The 17811-nt window shown below is 35.3% G+C and overlaps 2 protein-coding genes across 18 annotated transcripts in view; one reads left to right on the forward strand and one right to left on the reverse strand.

The window, feature by feature from the left end:
* Window positions 1-17811, forward strand: part of LOC147843368 (uncharacterized) — a 413390-nt gene that overhangs the window by 162340 nt on the left and 233239 nt on the right. The window lies entirely within an intron of this gene.
* The window catches only part of tmeff2b (transmembrane protein with EGF-like and two follistatin-like domains 2b), a 127928-nt gene that overhangs the window by 103855 nt on the left and 6262 nt on the right, over window positions 1-17811 (reverse strand). The window lies entirely within an intron of this gene.

Below are 17811 nucleotides of genomic sequence, written 5' to 3' on the forward strand. Positions count from 1 at the left end.
TTTCATTGGCAAATCAGGCAACATTCAAGGTGTCAAGTTTGATCTGAACTGCTTATTTCTGCCATGGTGCAACAGTAGATTCAACAGTAATGTTAAAGAAAGCGCACTCAATAAAATACATTTTTCAAAATACATATTTTGACTTTTCTTCATCTCCAAATATATCATAATGCATATTATGGCTGCATGATTCTGGAAAAATATACACGTGAAATTGTTGGTGATATTGCGTTTAAGTGATTTTTTTTTTGGTATAACATTTCCCTAATATGTGTTTTTTATTAGCTATGTTATTTATTTATTTATTGAGCATGTTCTCCCTGTGTTGGCATGGGTTTTTGGCGTTGGGATTGTATGGGTGTTTTCCATTGTTGGGTTGCTCTTATTAATAAAGGGACTAAGCCAAGACAAAGTAAATGAACGAATTAATTTATTTAATGATATCAAGCTAAACAGGTAAACAATCTTTTTCAGATCCAATTAATTCTAATTCAGACTTTAAAAACTGTGTCACGGTGCAAGTCATTTAGGCTTTAAAACACTATGAATGAGCTCAGCTCATTCAACACACACACACACACACACACACACACACAAACACATATATATATATATTGTTATATAGTTGAAGTCAGAGTTATTAGCCCGCAACCCCCCTCCCTTGATTTTTTTGATTAGTTTTTAAATATTTCCCAAATGATGTTTAACAGAGCAAGGAAATTTTCACAGTATGTCTGATAATTATTTTTTCTTCTGAAGAAAGTCTTTTTGTTATTTTTCGGCTAGAATAAAAGCAGTTTTTAAATTTTTTTAAAATCCATTTTAAGGTCAACATTAAGCAAAAATGTTTTTATTTTTTTTTGATAGTCAGAACAAGATACAGAAAAAACCTTCGTTATACAATAACTTGCCTAATTACCCTAGCCAACTTAGTTAAGCCTTTACATGTAACTTTAAGCTGTATAGAAGTGTCTTGAAAAATATCTAGTCAAAAATTATTTACTGTCATCATGGCAAAGATAAATAAAATCAAGTTATTTGACATGAGTTATTAAAACTATTTCTGTTTCTGTGTGGAGTTTGCATGTTCTCGCCATGTTCGCGTGCAGGTTTCCTCCGGGTGTTCTGGTTTCCCCCACAGTCCAATGATATGCGGTACAGGTGAATTGGGTAGGCAAAATTTTCCATAGTGTATGAGTGTGAATGAGTGTGTATGAATGTTTTCCAGAGGTGGGTTGCAGCTGGAAGGGCATCCGCTGCGTAAAACATGTTCTAGAAAAGATGGCGGTTCACTTCTGCTGTGGCGACCCCGGACTAATAAAGGGACTAAAAAGACAAGAAAATAATTGAATGAATGATTATTCTGCACAAAATGCCTAATCTACATTAGTATCTGCCCTTTGTTAGTTGATTTAGTTTCTAATAAACTCATCCTTGTTTGTTGGTTCTCATATTGACGGTGTTCACTATTTTTGATTTTGTAATTCACTTTTCATTAAGCTGTATGCAGTGTGGCTTTAGCTTAGCTCACTTTTCTTTAAGGTAAGAGAGTGTTGGTATAGTTCAGCTAGCTGCATTATTTGGTTTAGTTTGGCCAGCAGTGAACATCACACAGCAAGTGGCAAAGGAAATATAATGACAACGGCAGATCTGAAAGCATACCAAAGCTGACACCAGAGATATCAGAACATTTGCTGACAAACACCACTTCACAGGAAATCTGGGCTTGCATATGCTCTGCTAATGAACTCGGGGCAAAGTTTCTTTGAACCAAAACATCTGCCAAATGAATAAATGAATATGCAAGCGGTTTGAGTATCGTTAACCCGCAGGGTGTGAGAGTCAGTGAACATCTGCAGCAGTATTACCTAAAGCTCACACAAATGTAAGTTACCGCTATACCAGACCGCTGTATATTCATGAACACACACATTAACTTACTCTGTGTGATGGGCAATATTTTTGAGTTGTGGGGCAAAGGAATCATTAAAAAAAGGACTCTTTTCTACACTGAAATGAATGTAAGATCTTGCACATCTTTTCTTTTAAGAGAATTTTATATAATAGGTTATTTAAATAGGTAACTGCTCGGTAGCCTATAACCAAAAATATTAGCCCTTCTGTAATTATTTGTTTCTTTTTCAAGTATTTCTCAAATGATGTTTAACAGAGCAAGGAAATTTTCACAGGATTTCCTATATTTTTTCTTCTCGAAAAAGTCTTATTTGTTTTATTTAAGCTAGAATAAAAGATGTTTTTAATAAAAAAAAAAAACATTTTAAGGTTAGTATTATTAGCCCCCTTAAGCACTTTTTTCCCCCCGATTGTCTACATAAACCATCATTATACAATGACTTGCCTAATTAACCTAAACTTGCCTAATTAACCCAATTAAGCCTTTAAATGTCTCTTTTAGCTGAATACTAGCATCTTGAAAAATATCTAGTGAAGTATTATGTGCTGTCATTAGGGGTGTAACAGATCATGGTTGGTCCGTGATCTGTACGGATCACAACTCACAGTTCGGAACGCATGTGACTTGCAGATTAATACATTTTTTTTTTTACTTGTAGGTTCAACCAACGTTTATCACAATAGACTTATTTTATGCGGCCACCATTTTAAAACACGAAAGTGAAGCTAAGGTGGGAAGAAACCCGTAATTATAGGCTCAGAACTGTAAACATTGCAACAACATGCCATGGACTACAAACCTCCAGCTATTGCCGCGATTTCAAAGTGCAGATGTGGTATAAACATCACTTTAATTTTTTTTTTTTTTAATTTTTAAATTTTTTATTTCAGTTCAGTTTAATTTACACAATTAAAAGCATATTAGACATCAGACAAAACCACAATCTCTTAAAGAGTGTCCTCTTAGGCTTCTATTCATGGCACCAGGTAAACACCATTGGGGACGCTTTTCTGCTTGCTTCGGCCAATGTAACCCGGTGAGCGATAAAACAATGCAGTCTGTCATAGTGTTGTCCCGGTACTGGAGTTTTAAAAACGTCCATTTCTCGCCGCTGAGCACGTTCTTAAACATCGCTGATTTGCCATAGTATTCACCAGTGCTCAATAGAAATTACTGTGATTGGCCGTGAAGGTCAACAGTTTACCGCTCTTCTCATGTGCAAATGCAGATGCTTGAACACTGGAGTGTTTTAATGCCGCAAAGATCAGTCGATTCATCAGCAGATCGCTCATCTGTGTTTGCTCTCTGTAAACATCTGTAAAGAGCGGTGAACTGATGACCTTCATCGAACTGATCAGAACTGATGATAATTTCTGTTGAGCACCGGTGAACACTGGCAAATCAGTGGTGTTGCTTTCAACAGTGCTTAAATGTTAGTGGGAAAATGACAGTTTTTATCAATTTTAGTAACAAAATTCAGTATGGTGACAGGACTAATACTGACACAGTGAAAGAATCAGTTCATTAACTTGAGTTTGATAAATCTACAACCTGTGCTTGGTAAAAAACTAAATAAATAAATTCTGTGCGACTGCCACAAGGGGGCGTAATCCGACAGTCGTGTCCAAATGTCGTGTGCAGTGGAAAGGCAGCTTTAGGGTATTAATTAAAGGTGTTTTCTGTCACTGTTTGTTGAACTGTCTGTCACTGTTGAACTGTCTGTCACTGTCTGTCAAACCCGCACAACATGAATGATAAATGATAATGATTGGCATGTTAATCAATCCTTCGAAGCACTGCATTCATCTGCATTTGATTGAGAGAGATTCAGTTTTTACACCTGTCCAGTGAGTTGCAATCAAGGAAATTACACAGAAGTACTGGGGGAACAGTTTATAGTTCAGATATAAACACTGATGTTAATGTTAAAGATTAAAATCACCTTTTATGGAACTTGACGATGGTGAATGTTGTAGCAATTACGTTGTGTAACCAATGGGTGTCAACCAATGACTGTAAAAAATATGGACGACGCGACAGCCCTTTTTCCCATTGAACGCCTTGAGGGCAAAACACCTGCTTGACGGGCACAAACTGTCGCAAAAGACTGCTGAAATTGGAGCCTTGACATGCGCAGAAGGATTGTCTGATGGAGCCAGAGGAGGAGCCGCGAAAATGAGCAGAGTCGAGCTTCCAATCAAACGCTTTATGTAAAATCAACTACGCCCCCCGAACTTCTCAGCATGCGTTTGCTGTCATATCAACACAAATGGATGTAATAACGTTAACAAATATGAGGGTTTTATATATTCAATCGCGCCAGCTCCAGGCCGCAGCGCATAACTTACTCGCGGCGTCGCGGGCTGATTCCGGCTCGCATGCGGCAGCGCCGGCTCGCTCGGCCGCCGCATCTGGCTCGATTGACTCGGGCTGGAATTGGGTAGTGAGTCCAGGCATCCGGAGTAGGTCCAGCAGAGGTAGTCAGTCTGAGCTCTAAGAGATAAGTCTCCGGCAGGCGAGAATCTAGCCGGAACTGTGTTTTGCTATCTGGGTGGTTAGGCGTGTATCAGCAAACTAATAAAGCCCGAAAAAAGCCCTGAACTTAGCGAATAAACAGTGTTCCACCAGGATCATGTATGTCAGAAACTATAGTTTACTGCTGAACTCATTTTGTCATGGTAAAATAACACAGAAATCGAATAATAACATTTCAGTCTACTTCAGTCTCCTGCCGAAGCTCAGACGCCGCGCTTTGAGAAACTGTCAATCACAGCTGTCAATCACGATGACACGCCCAGCATTAAATTACTGCTAAAAACAAACTGTTTACAAAAATGAAGATCTGCACCTATTTCAGCACAATAACCAGTGCCTTAATCGACCAGAACTATCTTTCGGGACATTTTATTGCAAGTGTAATATTTTTTTTATTTGGGCTCAAGTCTCCTTCATTAACACGGAGGAGACGGGCTTTATGACTTGTACTGCAGCCAGCCCCCAGGGGGCGATCTAACGGCCGAGACCCTCACTCAAACGTAGGCTTGCGGCACACTTGGTGTCAACAAACCACCATCAAAATGATGTCACTGAATAGGTTTTCAAAAATACAGCTATAAGGAAACATGAAGATTTATGTGTGAATCGTTGAATCATTAATTGAAAATTAATATGATCTGTTGTACAAGATGTTAGATTTTTTATATTTAACATTATCAGCAACAGTAGCAAAGATCATTTTTCATATTGAATAGTTTCCTTTTTTTCAGCTGGTTCTTTCTTGATTTTTATTTTTTTATTACATTTACAGGTTCTAAGTTCTGTTTGTTAAAACCAATGGTTTTTGCAGTGCTATTTTTAGTATAAATTGAACGCATATGACATTTGTCTCCTCCTTTTTTTTTTTTTTTGCTGATCTAAAAAATGGTCCGATCCATGACTCAAAAACCGTACTGTAATCCGAACCATGAGATTTGTGATTTGTTACACCAATAGTTGTCAGCATGGCAAAGATAAAAGGAATCAGTTATTAGAAATGAGTTATTAAAACTATTATGTTTAGAAATGTGTCCGAAAATCTTTCTATTAAACATACATTGGAAAAATAAATATACATGGGTGCTAATAACTCTGACTTCAAATGTGTATACAAATGTGCTTCCTAATCAATATGTGTCAAAAAAAATACAAATTAGTCCACCAGTAACCTAAAATTATTCCATTGTTAAAGTAAGTTTTAATAGTTTCTCTATTTAATGTATGATTAAAAATCCCACGCAATCGCTTTATAATCTTTATGAGCATTATTTTCTTGTTAATTATGTTACATAAATTACTGGAGCTGAGGATTATGAAACTAAACACTGCTCATTCGTTGATATTTCCCAATTATGCTTTGCAAGCTCAATCTATGTATTACGAATGCCATAGGCTGATTAGCATGCTAGCTTCTCCTATACCCTCAATTATATGTTTTATTTTTTCTATGCACTATATGCTTTTGTTTGATTGGGCATTATAGACTTCTAACCCCTAGGGTTATTGGCAGATTAGAAATGAACAGGCTATCTAATTATTTATGAGACCAGCAGTATCTTGTAAAAAACAAAACTGATGTGCAAAACCGCATGCAAAATCATCTCCTTGCTGTCCACATGACTAACCAAACCCTGAACAAGGAAGTAAGTTTCGAGTCCACCTGACCCAGATTGTTCATTCTTACTTTTTCCTACTATAAGATGTGTTCTTTATAAAACAAAGTTACAGACCTTAAAGGGAAAGTTGTCCCAAATATTATGTTGATTTTTAACCGGAAAAAAGTTGACCCCACCCCGGTGCGTTTTTTTAGGCAACGACAGAATCAGCTGGGTAATGTGCAGAGTGTTGCTGTTGATATTAATATAATTTTAATATTCAATAATATTGTGATATTTAAGATTTGTGAAGTCATACAGCGCCTCATAACTCAAAACAGCAATCACAAGTCTCTCCTCCACCTTCAAAAGTCTCTGTAGTCGTTTTGACAACACAAACATTGCAGGTGCCTCAGCGGAAACCCCGCCTCTGCCTTCATTTGATTGGACGCGAGTGACGTAACGCGCTCAGAGTTTACTTTTTTCAACTACGAGCGCAGCAGGTGGTTAAAATGCGAGGCGCACAGGGCGCATAAGCACACTTGCGGACATTAGTAAACTATTAAAAAAAGGCGCCTCTCAAAGTATAAAGCGCGTTCGGTATGATCGAACACTAAGTTGAGTAAATTCTAACATTGCTTAAAACAAAGGCAAAAAAAAAAGTTTTAAAATTACTTGAATCAACTTGTATTTACATGTTGCTTTATATGTAACCTGTACTTATTTTAATGAGGTTTTAAGAACTTTATAATTGTAAGAACTCTAAATAACCTGATAATCATACGTCAATCAAATTAATTAAATTGACTTCTGGCTGTAACCTCAGAAAATAAATCTTCATTTTTTTATTCTAAGCACTATGTGCTGGTTTCAATGCCTGCCGTGCACCTTTCCCATGCTTGAGAGTGTACAGTTGAAGTCAGAATTATTAGTTATTATGTTTAATAAGGCAAGGAATTTTTCACAGTATTTCTGATTATATTTTTTCTACTGGAGAAAGTCTTATTTGTTTTATTTTGGCTAGAATAAAAGCAGTTTTTATTTTTTTAAAACATTTAAAGTCAGAATTATTAGCCCCTTTAAGCTATATATTTTTCTGTAGTCTACTGAACAAACCATCAATATACAATGACTTCCCTAATTACCCTAACCTGCCTAGTTAACCTAATTAACCTAGTTAAGTCTTAAAATATCACTTTAAGCTGTATAGAAGTGTCTTGAAAAATATCTAGTCAAATATTATGTATTGTTATCATGGCAAAGGTAAAATAAATCAGTTATTAGAGATGAGTTATTACAACTATTATGTTTATAAAATGGTTACAAAAAACTATTCGTTAAACAGAAATTGAGGAAAAAAATAAACAGGGGCTAAAGATTCAGGGGTTGGGGCTAATAATTCTGACTTTAACTGTATGTGTCTATGTGTGTGTATACTTTTGACTGCTTTCAGTCTCTGTTCAGGATTCATTTACGTAAATTTGTGTTATGTGGCTGCAGTATTGCAAGCAAAATATCAAACTGTCACTGATTTCCTGAAATAAACTTTATATTTCAGCATAATCCTGCACATCTCTTTGATAAGGAGGCGAGCTCTCATTCCTCTCCATGCAATGGATTGGATTTACACAATATTTCCTCTTTCTTAAAAAAAAAAAGAAAAAAAAGAGAGAAAGTAAAACAAAGCATTGCTCCTTAAATCTATTCTGAATTCTTTTGAGGCAGTTGTTTTTTTCCACAATTATTAATACGCATTGCACTCCAGGTTTCTACGCGGGACGTATTTTTTTCAGATACAAATACAGAAAATAAAATCCATATGAAAATGTCAGACTTTAGTTGTTTCTTTTACTACAATTTCAGTATTTGTGTCGTGATTTGTAGGCTCCGTCACACCTCCTGGGTTCAGTCACGGATGTTTGTTGATGCTTTAGCCACGCTGGTAACAAATGCATGTAAGTGAGCACTACTCTGTCTCTTATAACAGATGGTCCAGTAAGAATAGCCCGGCCATTAGCGTAGTATTTATACACTCATCATTAATCTACCATTGAGCTCGTTGGCTTTCATTTTCAAAAATAGACAAGCAGGAACATAACCCCGTGTTATACGAAGGACGCAGCTCTCTGTCTGTGACTTTTTTGGAGGTACCCTTGGAATATTATGTCTGCGTGCACAAGGTTAATAAGGACTGAACTCCTGTACACCTGTGGAGGATGAAGCCCCTTGTAGACCCCTGAGTATCCAGCTCTGTTTCACTACCATATGGCTGTGTGTGTGTGTGCGACAGCTGGCCATAAGTACCGATCGAATGAACAGTGTTTCCTGTCTGTCTCGCGCAGCCAGACAAATCACATTCGCTCAAGATTTTATCTGGAGAATCACGCCACATTGTGAGTTTGGCTGGCAGAGAGTTCACGGTGACAAAAATGTACACGGTAATATCTGAAATGGTTCAAGGGCATAACCCCTGTACTGGAATGCAGAAAATTCTATTACTGATTTAACAATTATGGACTCTGCGTGAATTCCACACTCTCCAAAGAAGAGCAACCTTTTTAACACTTCGAAAATGGAGCATTGACATTGGTTACCCTTTAAGATGTCATGTGTTTTGCAAATGTGCGGTATTTATTGCTTTTGTACCTCTGGAATCCTTCAATTCTGTTATTATTATGATTTTTTGAATGAATCCATATGAGGGCAGAATTATTAGCCCCCCTTCAAATTTATTTTTCGTTTTTTAAATATTTTCTAATGATGTTGACCAGAGCAAGGAATTTTTCACAGTATGTCTAATAATATTTTTTCTTCTGGTGAAAGTCTTATTTGTTTTATTTCGGCTAGAATAAAAGCAGTTTTTCATTTTTTAAAAACCATTTTAAGGTCAAAAGTATTGGCCCCTTTAAGCTATAATTTTTACATACCAAACCATCGTTATATAATAACTTGCTTAATAACCCAAACCTGCCTAGTTATACTAATTAACCTAACCACCTTTAAATGTCACTTTAAGCTGTATAGAAATGTCTTGAAAAATATCTAGTCAAATATTATTTACTGTCATCATGGCAAAGATAAAATAAATCAGTTATTAGAAATGAGTTATTAAAACTATTGTGTTTAGAAATGTGTTGAAAAAAATCTTCTATCAGGGGGGCTAATAATTCTGACTTTATTATGGATATAAAATGTTCCAATAAATAACACAAGGTTAAATCTGTCCATTTTTAGGAAAATTTGAGGTTTTGTTTTTCAACCACTTAACATTGTGGAATTGACTAGATATAACACAGCACTATCAATATAAATATATGTTTTACACTATATAAGGTGCTTATATCTAAAACAGAACTCTAGGTTGTGATAACACATTCAATTTGGTTTGCCTGATATAATTAGTTCCACATTTAATGTCGCAAAATCTAAGTGTACATTGATCAGAAAGTTCTATATATTCCTAAATCTTTGTTTGTTTAGTAAATTTTGGTGAATGTAATCAAGCTAATAGTAACAGTACCTAATAGCTAGGCCCACACGGAATCTGCACACGCAGAATTCGGCAGATTTCTGCAGATTTTTTGCCCATTATTAATTCTGTTTATTTACTTGAGTAAATGTGTAAATCTGAATTTATTCAGTTTTTATTCAGTAATGTATTAATTTTTATTTAATATATTAAGGTTTTCGTTATAATTCCTCGCTGGATACTCCCAAAATAATTCAGCAGATTTTTACCAAAATTCTCTGCAGAAATAGCAAAAAACGTCCGCAGATTCCGTCTGGCCCTGCTAATAGCTTATCAGTATAATAAAATAGTTTTCAGTCATTTTCCAGAAGCCTGCTAATTCCCATCACATTCCTCATAAAGAGTAAGGGTATATCCCCAGTGTCCTAGCCAAATTTGTCTATCGGCCCTTACCCATCATGACCTCCCAATCATCTCCATCTACCGGATTGGCTGTATCACTGTCTCTCCACTCCACCAATAGCTGGTGTGTGGTGAGTGCACTGGTGCCTTACTCCTGTGGCTGCCATCACATCTTCCAAATGGATGCTGCACACTGGTGGTGGTGTGAAGAGACATATCCCCCTCTCATGATTGTAAAGCACTTTGGGTGTATGGCCTTATGTGATAAGTGCGCTACATAAATACACATTACATTACATAATTCTTGTCCTGCCTATCTTATATACTGCTCAAAAAATTAAGGGAACACTTGGAGTTACATTTTGTTGTTTAGGTGTTCTCTTTATTTATTTTTTATTTTTTGAGTAGTATTTATTTACATGCTCTTATTATATCTGACCAAAGCAATAATTCATATTTTCAGTCACATCATGTACTTCAACAATACACTTTCACAAGTGATTTTTATTATATCATTTTTGTGGACATGCATACAATAAACCTTAAAGAAATCTTTATATCTCCACAAATTCTACTCAAGAGCTTTGCCAGTAGCTTATGCCAAGCAGCCCCTTTTTTTCCACTATGCAAAGTGTGAGCCATTGAGAATAACACTACGCAAGGTAAGTGATTTGACAGTTTACTGCATTTTAAAACCTATGCCACGCATCAGATCTCACCGAGACTAAACTTAAACCGCCAAAATAATCTCACTGAAGCTGTGAATCTTCTCTGAAGATCTTTAATGGGACAGCTCAACCAAAAATGTAATTATTTCATCATTTATTCTCCCTCATGCATGATTTTCTTTCTCTTGTCGAACACAATAGAAAATATTTAGAAATATGCTCACATCATCTTCCATAAGCTGTGTCATTTCAGAGGCTGCATTCTCTCTTTTAAAAGAAAACTCCATTTTAAATGTATGACTTAAGTTTATTTTACTTGGATTTCTAAACACATGTTTAAAAACACAAAGAGTATGACATGTCTTGCTAAAAAGTGATTTTATAGATAGTTTACATTTTTATTTGTCAACGTATGGATCAAAGGAAATATATCTCCAGCTTCTGTTTACCTTGTTTTGCCTTCAGATCGCTTAAAATAAGTTTTAAAATTACTTTAAATGGTCGCTGATTGGGCTTGCTCTGTTAAACATAGTTTGGGAAATATTTAAAAATAACACCACTAGTAATATTAGTAATTTTGACTTCAACGTTAAAATGTTCTCTCATATCTATATAAACTTTATAACTTTGAAATATACCAAAATTGCACAACAGTGTAAATTCATTGCATATTGTGCGTGGGGATCATTGTTCAAACATTGAATTTGATGTTTGTTTCCGCGCAGCTGTCCACTCCAGCCACCTCCAGATTTGTGGGCTGCATTCTAAATCTTTTGCACCCTTAGGATATATTTCATAATTGGCTGCTGTTGGATGCAAATGCATCAGATAATTGTGTCATTATTTGAACAACATAAAGCCGTGACTTTGGGCCCAAACAGAATCTAGTCAAAAGGAGAGTCATAAAACTGATGCAACCAATATGAAAGTTTTTGAAGAATTCTGTGATCAAAAACATCTACTTATTTTACAGAATACTAATCATAGTTGGTTCTTAAAAAAATATATCCAGGAGCTGAAACTATGAGATTGAGAGAAACTTCATAATGTTATCATCTGGAAAGTTATCTAACAACAGATAAGCATCATCAATGTAAAAACGATATCTGTAAAATTTACGGTAAACAAAAAAAAAAAAAAAAAAAAAAACGCTAGCTCTAATAGCCAGAATTTTTAATTAGTAAAAAATATAGTTGAAACTGTGAAAGTAATTAATTTACTGTTCATTTAAAGTTACCTACCACTGTGACTTACATCTACCCATTGCAATTTTATTGCACAAATAAAACACAAACAAAAGCAGGTGGTGATGAGACAGTCATGCTCATCACTAAGAGCTTATTCACAAGCAAAGATACGCTGTAAAAATTAGTGTAAAAAATACAGTAACACTGGCAATTGTGATTGCCAGTAAGACTTTAAATTTACAAGCACACTGTAAATTAATAATTAAAGTTTACTGTAAATTTTACAGTAACTCACTACTAATTTTGGTTGCCACTAAGACTCTAAATTTACAAGTGCACTGTAAATTAACAACTATAATTTTAATGTAAAAAAAAACAGCACAATTGTAATTATTTATTAACAGTGTGTTTGTAATTTACAGTCTTAATGGCAAACAAAGTTGCCAGTAAGTTACTGTGAATTTTCTAGTAAAATGTAAATATTATTTTACAGTGTGCTTGTAAATTTACAGTCCTACTGGCAACTAAAATTGCCAGTAAGTTACTGTTATTTTTACAGTAAATTGTAATTATTAACTTACAGTATGCTTGTAAACTTTATCTTACTGGAAATCAAAATTGTCAGTAAGTTATTGTGAATTTTACAGTAAAATGTAAATATTAATTTACAGTGTGCTTGTAAATTTAGGCTTACTGGCAACCAAAATTGCCAGTAAGTTACTGTATTTTTTTACAGTGTACATACGAAAATATAGAAGGTGCTCATTGTCATTCACACAACTACTAAACACTATCACAGCACTGAAATACACACATGACACTAAAGTAATGCTATAAATATAGGGAAGAACATATTAATATCACCAAAAAAAAAAAACTAAGATAAAGTGTCATGCAAAAAACTCTATAAAAGTGCATTATGGTTATCCACCAAATACAGTTGAAGTCAGAATTATTAGCCCCCTTCGAATTTTTTTCTTCTTTTTTAAATATTTGCCAAATGATGTTTAACAGAGTAAGGAAATTTTCACAGTACGTCTGAATATTTTTTCTTCTGGAAAAAAGTCTTATATGTTTTATTTTGGCTAGAAATAAGGAAACTCATTAAGGTTTGGAACCACTTGTAGGAGTGTAATTAGTGAGTAAATTTTAATTTTTAGGTGAACTATCCCTTTAAGATACACTGTAAAAAAAAATCCATAAAATTTATGGTTAAAAACCGAAAGCTGTCGTTGCCAGTGTTTCACCGTTAAAATATATATTGCAAACCGTAAAAGTAATTTCTAATTTTTACAGTAAACTACCATATTTCATTAATTTATAGAGGTAATTTGTCTGTATTTTGAATTACCAACATCTACACATTTGTTACACAGATAGACATGTTAACACAGATATATGCAGGTGGTGATGAGAAAGTTACATAATGAACCAATGCTCATCACAAACAACTTTTCCCACAAGCAGAAAAGTGTATCAGTGTATAGAACGTGCTCGGTGTCATTCACACAGCTACTAAACACCAGTATGGTAACACGCATTAAATTAAAGTCATAAAATAAACATTGTTCATCAACATTAGGTGTAAGATAAGTCTCTAATGTACATAACTGATGGGGGAAACAAATACAGATTCAAAGTAATGTCAACAAAAAGCATAAAAAGTGATGTACCATGCAGGGATTTCTGGGAAGTCAGTTTACGGTTGTCCGTTTTATATGTTAAGGATACTGTTAACCAGGTTATGGATTTTTACTGTTGCAATTTTACAGTTTTTTATCTTTGAAATCACTGTCATTTTTTACTGTGTAGTTATCACGTCAAGCACAAAAAAAAAAAGAAAAAACAAGATTATTTTGCTTACCCCATTGGCAGATTATTTTGCTTGTTTTAAGGAAAAACTCACTTAATATTTGCATTTTATTTCTCAAAACAAGACTATATGTTTTGCTTGTCTAGAAAATGCTTGTTGATATAAGAAATTTTAGATATTTAGACTAGAAATAAGACAAATAATCTAAGCAAGAAAAGCATTTTTTGCAGTGCATTGTTTGTTTGAGTTTCCTCCAGGTGCCATTGTTTCCCTGCCCTATAGGTGAATTGTATAAACTCAATTGGCTTAAGTGTATGTGCGTGAATGAATGTGTATGGATGTTTTCCAGTACTGGGTTGCAGCTGGAAGGCAATCAACTGTGTAAAACTTATGCTGGATAAGTTGGCGGTTCATTCAGCTGCCAGGACCCATGATGAATAAAGGGACTCAGCCCAAAGAAATTGAATGAATAAATACATTAGGAAATTACCCATGGCACTATATTTACCATTGGTCCACTAGCGTCAATCATGTTTGGTTTTTGTCCCTTCATAAGAAAAAGTCTTTGGTTTACTCACTTTTTTAGGTAAAGTCAGCTCGTCGCTTTTAAAACAATGGGTTTACTCACTTTTCTGAAAGTAAAGTAACTAAATTTAAGTGGTTTACACTATGAATTGCTTTTTTCACAGCTTCTAGACTGAAGCGTATTTACCAGTTTAGATTGCAAATCTCTGGTAATGTCTAGATTTCTCTGCTTGTACGTTGTTCAAGTGAGCGCGCATGTAAACCTCGGCCTGTTTTCAGTGTTTCGGAATTGTAGAACAGAGGAAATAACAATGTTGAGAAGGAAAAACAGAAACATCTGCCATCATGCATATTTAAACACGCTGCTCTTTCTAAGCACTCAGCTTTATGAGTGTGGACTCTGGGGGGAACGTCTCCGATTACTGTCCTTTATTTCTCCCGCTCACCTACAGGTACACAACTCACACTCCACCATTCAATACCAACTCGCTCGTTCTCTCCGATCGAGCCAAGCGCCATTATTATTTTATCACAAACACTCTTGCGTTAGCCATTCAATTAGCCCTGCAACATCTTCCCGGTGGCATACATTAGTCATACCTCCTCCGAGCCAACTAATGATGGCAGAACGGATAAATACAGGCGAGATCTCTCTTCCTCCTCCTTTTTCTTGACTGAGTCGTGGCATCCTTCCTGTGCTCTACTGGATTAAATCTCAATAATGGCATTAAAGGAGGGATGAAAACGAGAGAGGCGAGCGGAAAACCCCAAGAAACCTAAAATAGGGCACCACAACTTCCTCATTAGCCCAGGAGCTCAGACAAGCTCTCCCTGTAGACCTTCCCCTCTCATAATCTTGCTATTTCTTTCTCTCTTTACGCACACGCATACAATCAAAATAGTCTCTAACGTACTGGAGTGTCTAAGGTATGAGGAATAAAGCGCTGAGGTGCAGGATTAGACTAATCCCTGTGGTCTTTTCACAGTCTGAAGGAGAGAGAAATTTGCAGATGAAAGGCCCACAAAAAGTCAGGTGCTCGGCATGAAAGTTACGCATGTCTAGTTTTAGAGCGCAAACACATTCTTCTTCTTTTGTTTTGGTGTAGATATATATAAGCATCATTAAAACAAGATACATTTGCATGAGCGCATGGAATTTCGAAGATAATGAGGCTTGGTTTTGAATGGGGTACAAAAGTGCACTGGTTAAAAAAAGAATGTAAATGAAAAATCTGTCATTAATGACTCAACATGGTTCAAAACCTGCATTACAGTTTTTTTTTCTACTTCAGGAGAAAAGAAATAAAACTATGGTGGAATGGGAACTTTCTTGATACCCACATTCTTCAAATAAAAAAAATAATAACTCTATATTGCAGGGCTATTCAATTAGTGTGTCATGGGGGCCAAAAAAGCATCCCAAATTAGGGGCCGGGGGGTATGACTTGCAATATCAAGCTTGGTTTGTACTCAACACGTCTGCTAGTTCACTTAAGTGTGCACAGAAAAATTTGACGTCATCGCTGTGTTTGTGGAGGTTCGATTTGGGTGCGCGAGACATGATTTCGGTTGGCGGAGCGCATTTTTTTTTTTTTAAAGTCGACAAAAATAGTTCGCGTGGCGCTGCATTTGATTTGAGTTGAGTATGAAACACTTTTAAGAGAATTTGTCTGAAACAGGTACGCGTATGAAGACATCTTTATGATCCGTGATCATAGAAATAACCAGATGATCAATATTTTTTGACTAGAAATTGCAACAGCCGTGGGAAAGGAGGAAAGTTTTTGTTAAAAAGAGGGATTCGTTTGCTAAAACCAAAAGAGGCCAGACCCAGGTACACAATTGCAGAATATGTTTTTCCACCTGTCATGGGTTTTACACTGATGTAGATATTACAATTTTGAATTTAAAACAGTTTAATATTTACAAAACTATAAATAAGGAACAAAAACTTTCTTATGATAAATTGTTATTGTATAATTGAGAATGAACCCAAGACATCGCTCCATTTTCAGTCCAAAAATGTCATTAGATTTTCAATCCGAAAGTACATCTCGGACTCCTTTCCATCTTGAATCAAGTTTTTCTTTTTTTCCCCTAAGGCAAATTGAGTTTAAGACTCAATAAATTTATTTGATTTGCTGTGTGAGAGCCAAGCAAATAGGTGAAAGGTTTAATAAAAGAAACATAAAATGTATAGAGAGAGATTTAAAAAAGATAATCAGTTAAAGTCAAAATTATTAGCCCCTCTTTAAATTATTTTTATTTTTTTATATTTCCCAAATAATGTTTAACAGAGCAAAGAAATTTGGGGGCGATAAACAGGGGGGGCTAATAATTCAGGGGGGCTAATAATTCTGACTTCAGCTAAAGAATTTGAATTTGATTAATCTCCAAGAACTCTACAGTTTAGTGAAAACATGCAGATGTCCAGAATTATTTGAGAATGATCCCAAGAGATAACTCGATTTATAAATGCCACATTTTCAGTGCAGACTATCAGACCTGTTTTTTTTTATGTCAAATTAGTTTCCTTTTTTCCCTTTGGCAAATAGTTCTGTCTTGTTTTAAGAATATCCTTATGTGGTCAGATTTACACCATGCCAATGGGGTAAAAAACATTATTTGAATTTGATTTTTCTCAAAGAACTTAACACGTTAGTGAAAACATGCAGATGTCCAGAATTATTTGAGAATGATCCCAAGAGAAAAAAATTGATTTAAGAATCCCACATTTTCCATGTAGACTATCAGACTCTATTTTATGTCAAATATTTTTTTCTACCCTTAAGCAAATGGTTCTATCTTGTTTTAAGAACAACCTTATGTGGTCAGATTTACACCATGCCAATGGGGTAAAAGCATCTTTTGATTTTTAGTCTCCAAGAACTCTACAGTTTAGTGAAAACATGCAGATATCCAGAATTATTTGAGAATGATCCCAAGAGGAATCCCACATTTTCAGTGCAGACTATCAGACTCTTTTTTTTTATGTCAAATTAGTTTCCTTTTTCTTTCCCTTTGGCAAATAGTTTTGTCTTGTTTTAAGAATATTCTTATGTGGTCAGATTTTCACCATGCCAATGGGGTAAAAAACATAATTTAATCTGAAAGCAAGCTTGCTTAATATATTTCCTAACCAAATTGATCTTTTTTAAAGCATCCTTTTACTGAAAAACAAGACTGAAACATGCTTTAAAACTGATTATTATAAAAGCATGATTCTGTTTGTGCCAAAACAAGCCTAACACGTTGACTTTATTAGTTCCTCGAGGTTCCTAATATTACACCAGCGGTGTGACCAGCCTAAACTCATGTGCATGACTGTGTAAGGCTGCCAAAAAGAAAAGAAGCTTACAACAAAAAGCTCTGTAGTGTAATGGACTCTCATAGATCTGTATTGAAAAACAGCCATCTGGCACCTTGTCTATCTGACAGCTTATTTTATCAAGCTCTGCTTTCAACACGTGTGACAGCACTGTAGTGGGGTTACGTGATGGGAAGGAATCGATACGACAAATCCCATCCCAGCGCATATATACAGTACACAATGAGAGAGAGGGACATGTCAACAACAAATTAACAGTTCTCCTGCACTTTAATGATACGCCTTAATGGCGTGGCTATAAGAACTGCTTTACAAAAACAGATCCTGAATCATCTCACACAGGCCACCATAGGTCTGTGCAACAGATAGATTTC

The sequence above is a fragment of the Danio rerio genome, chromosome 6, assembly GCF_052040795.2.
Source record: "Danio rerio strain M-AB ecotype USA chromosome 6, GRCz13ab, whole genome shotgun sequence".
Lineage (NCBI taxonomy): Eukaryota > Metazoa > Chordata > Actinopteri > Cypriniformes > Danionidae > Danio > Danio rerio.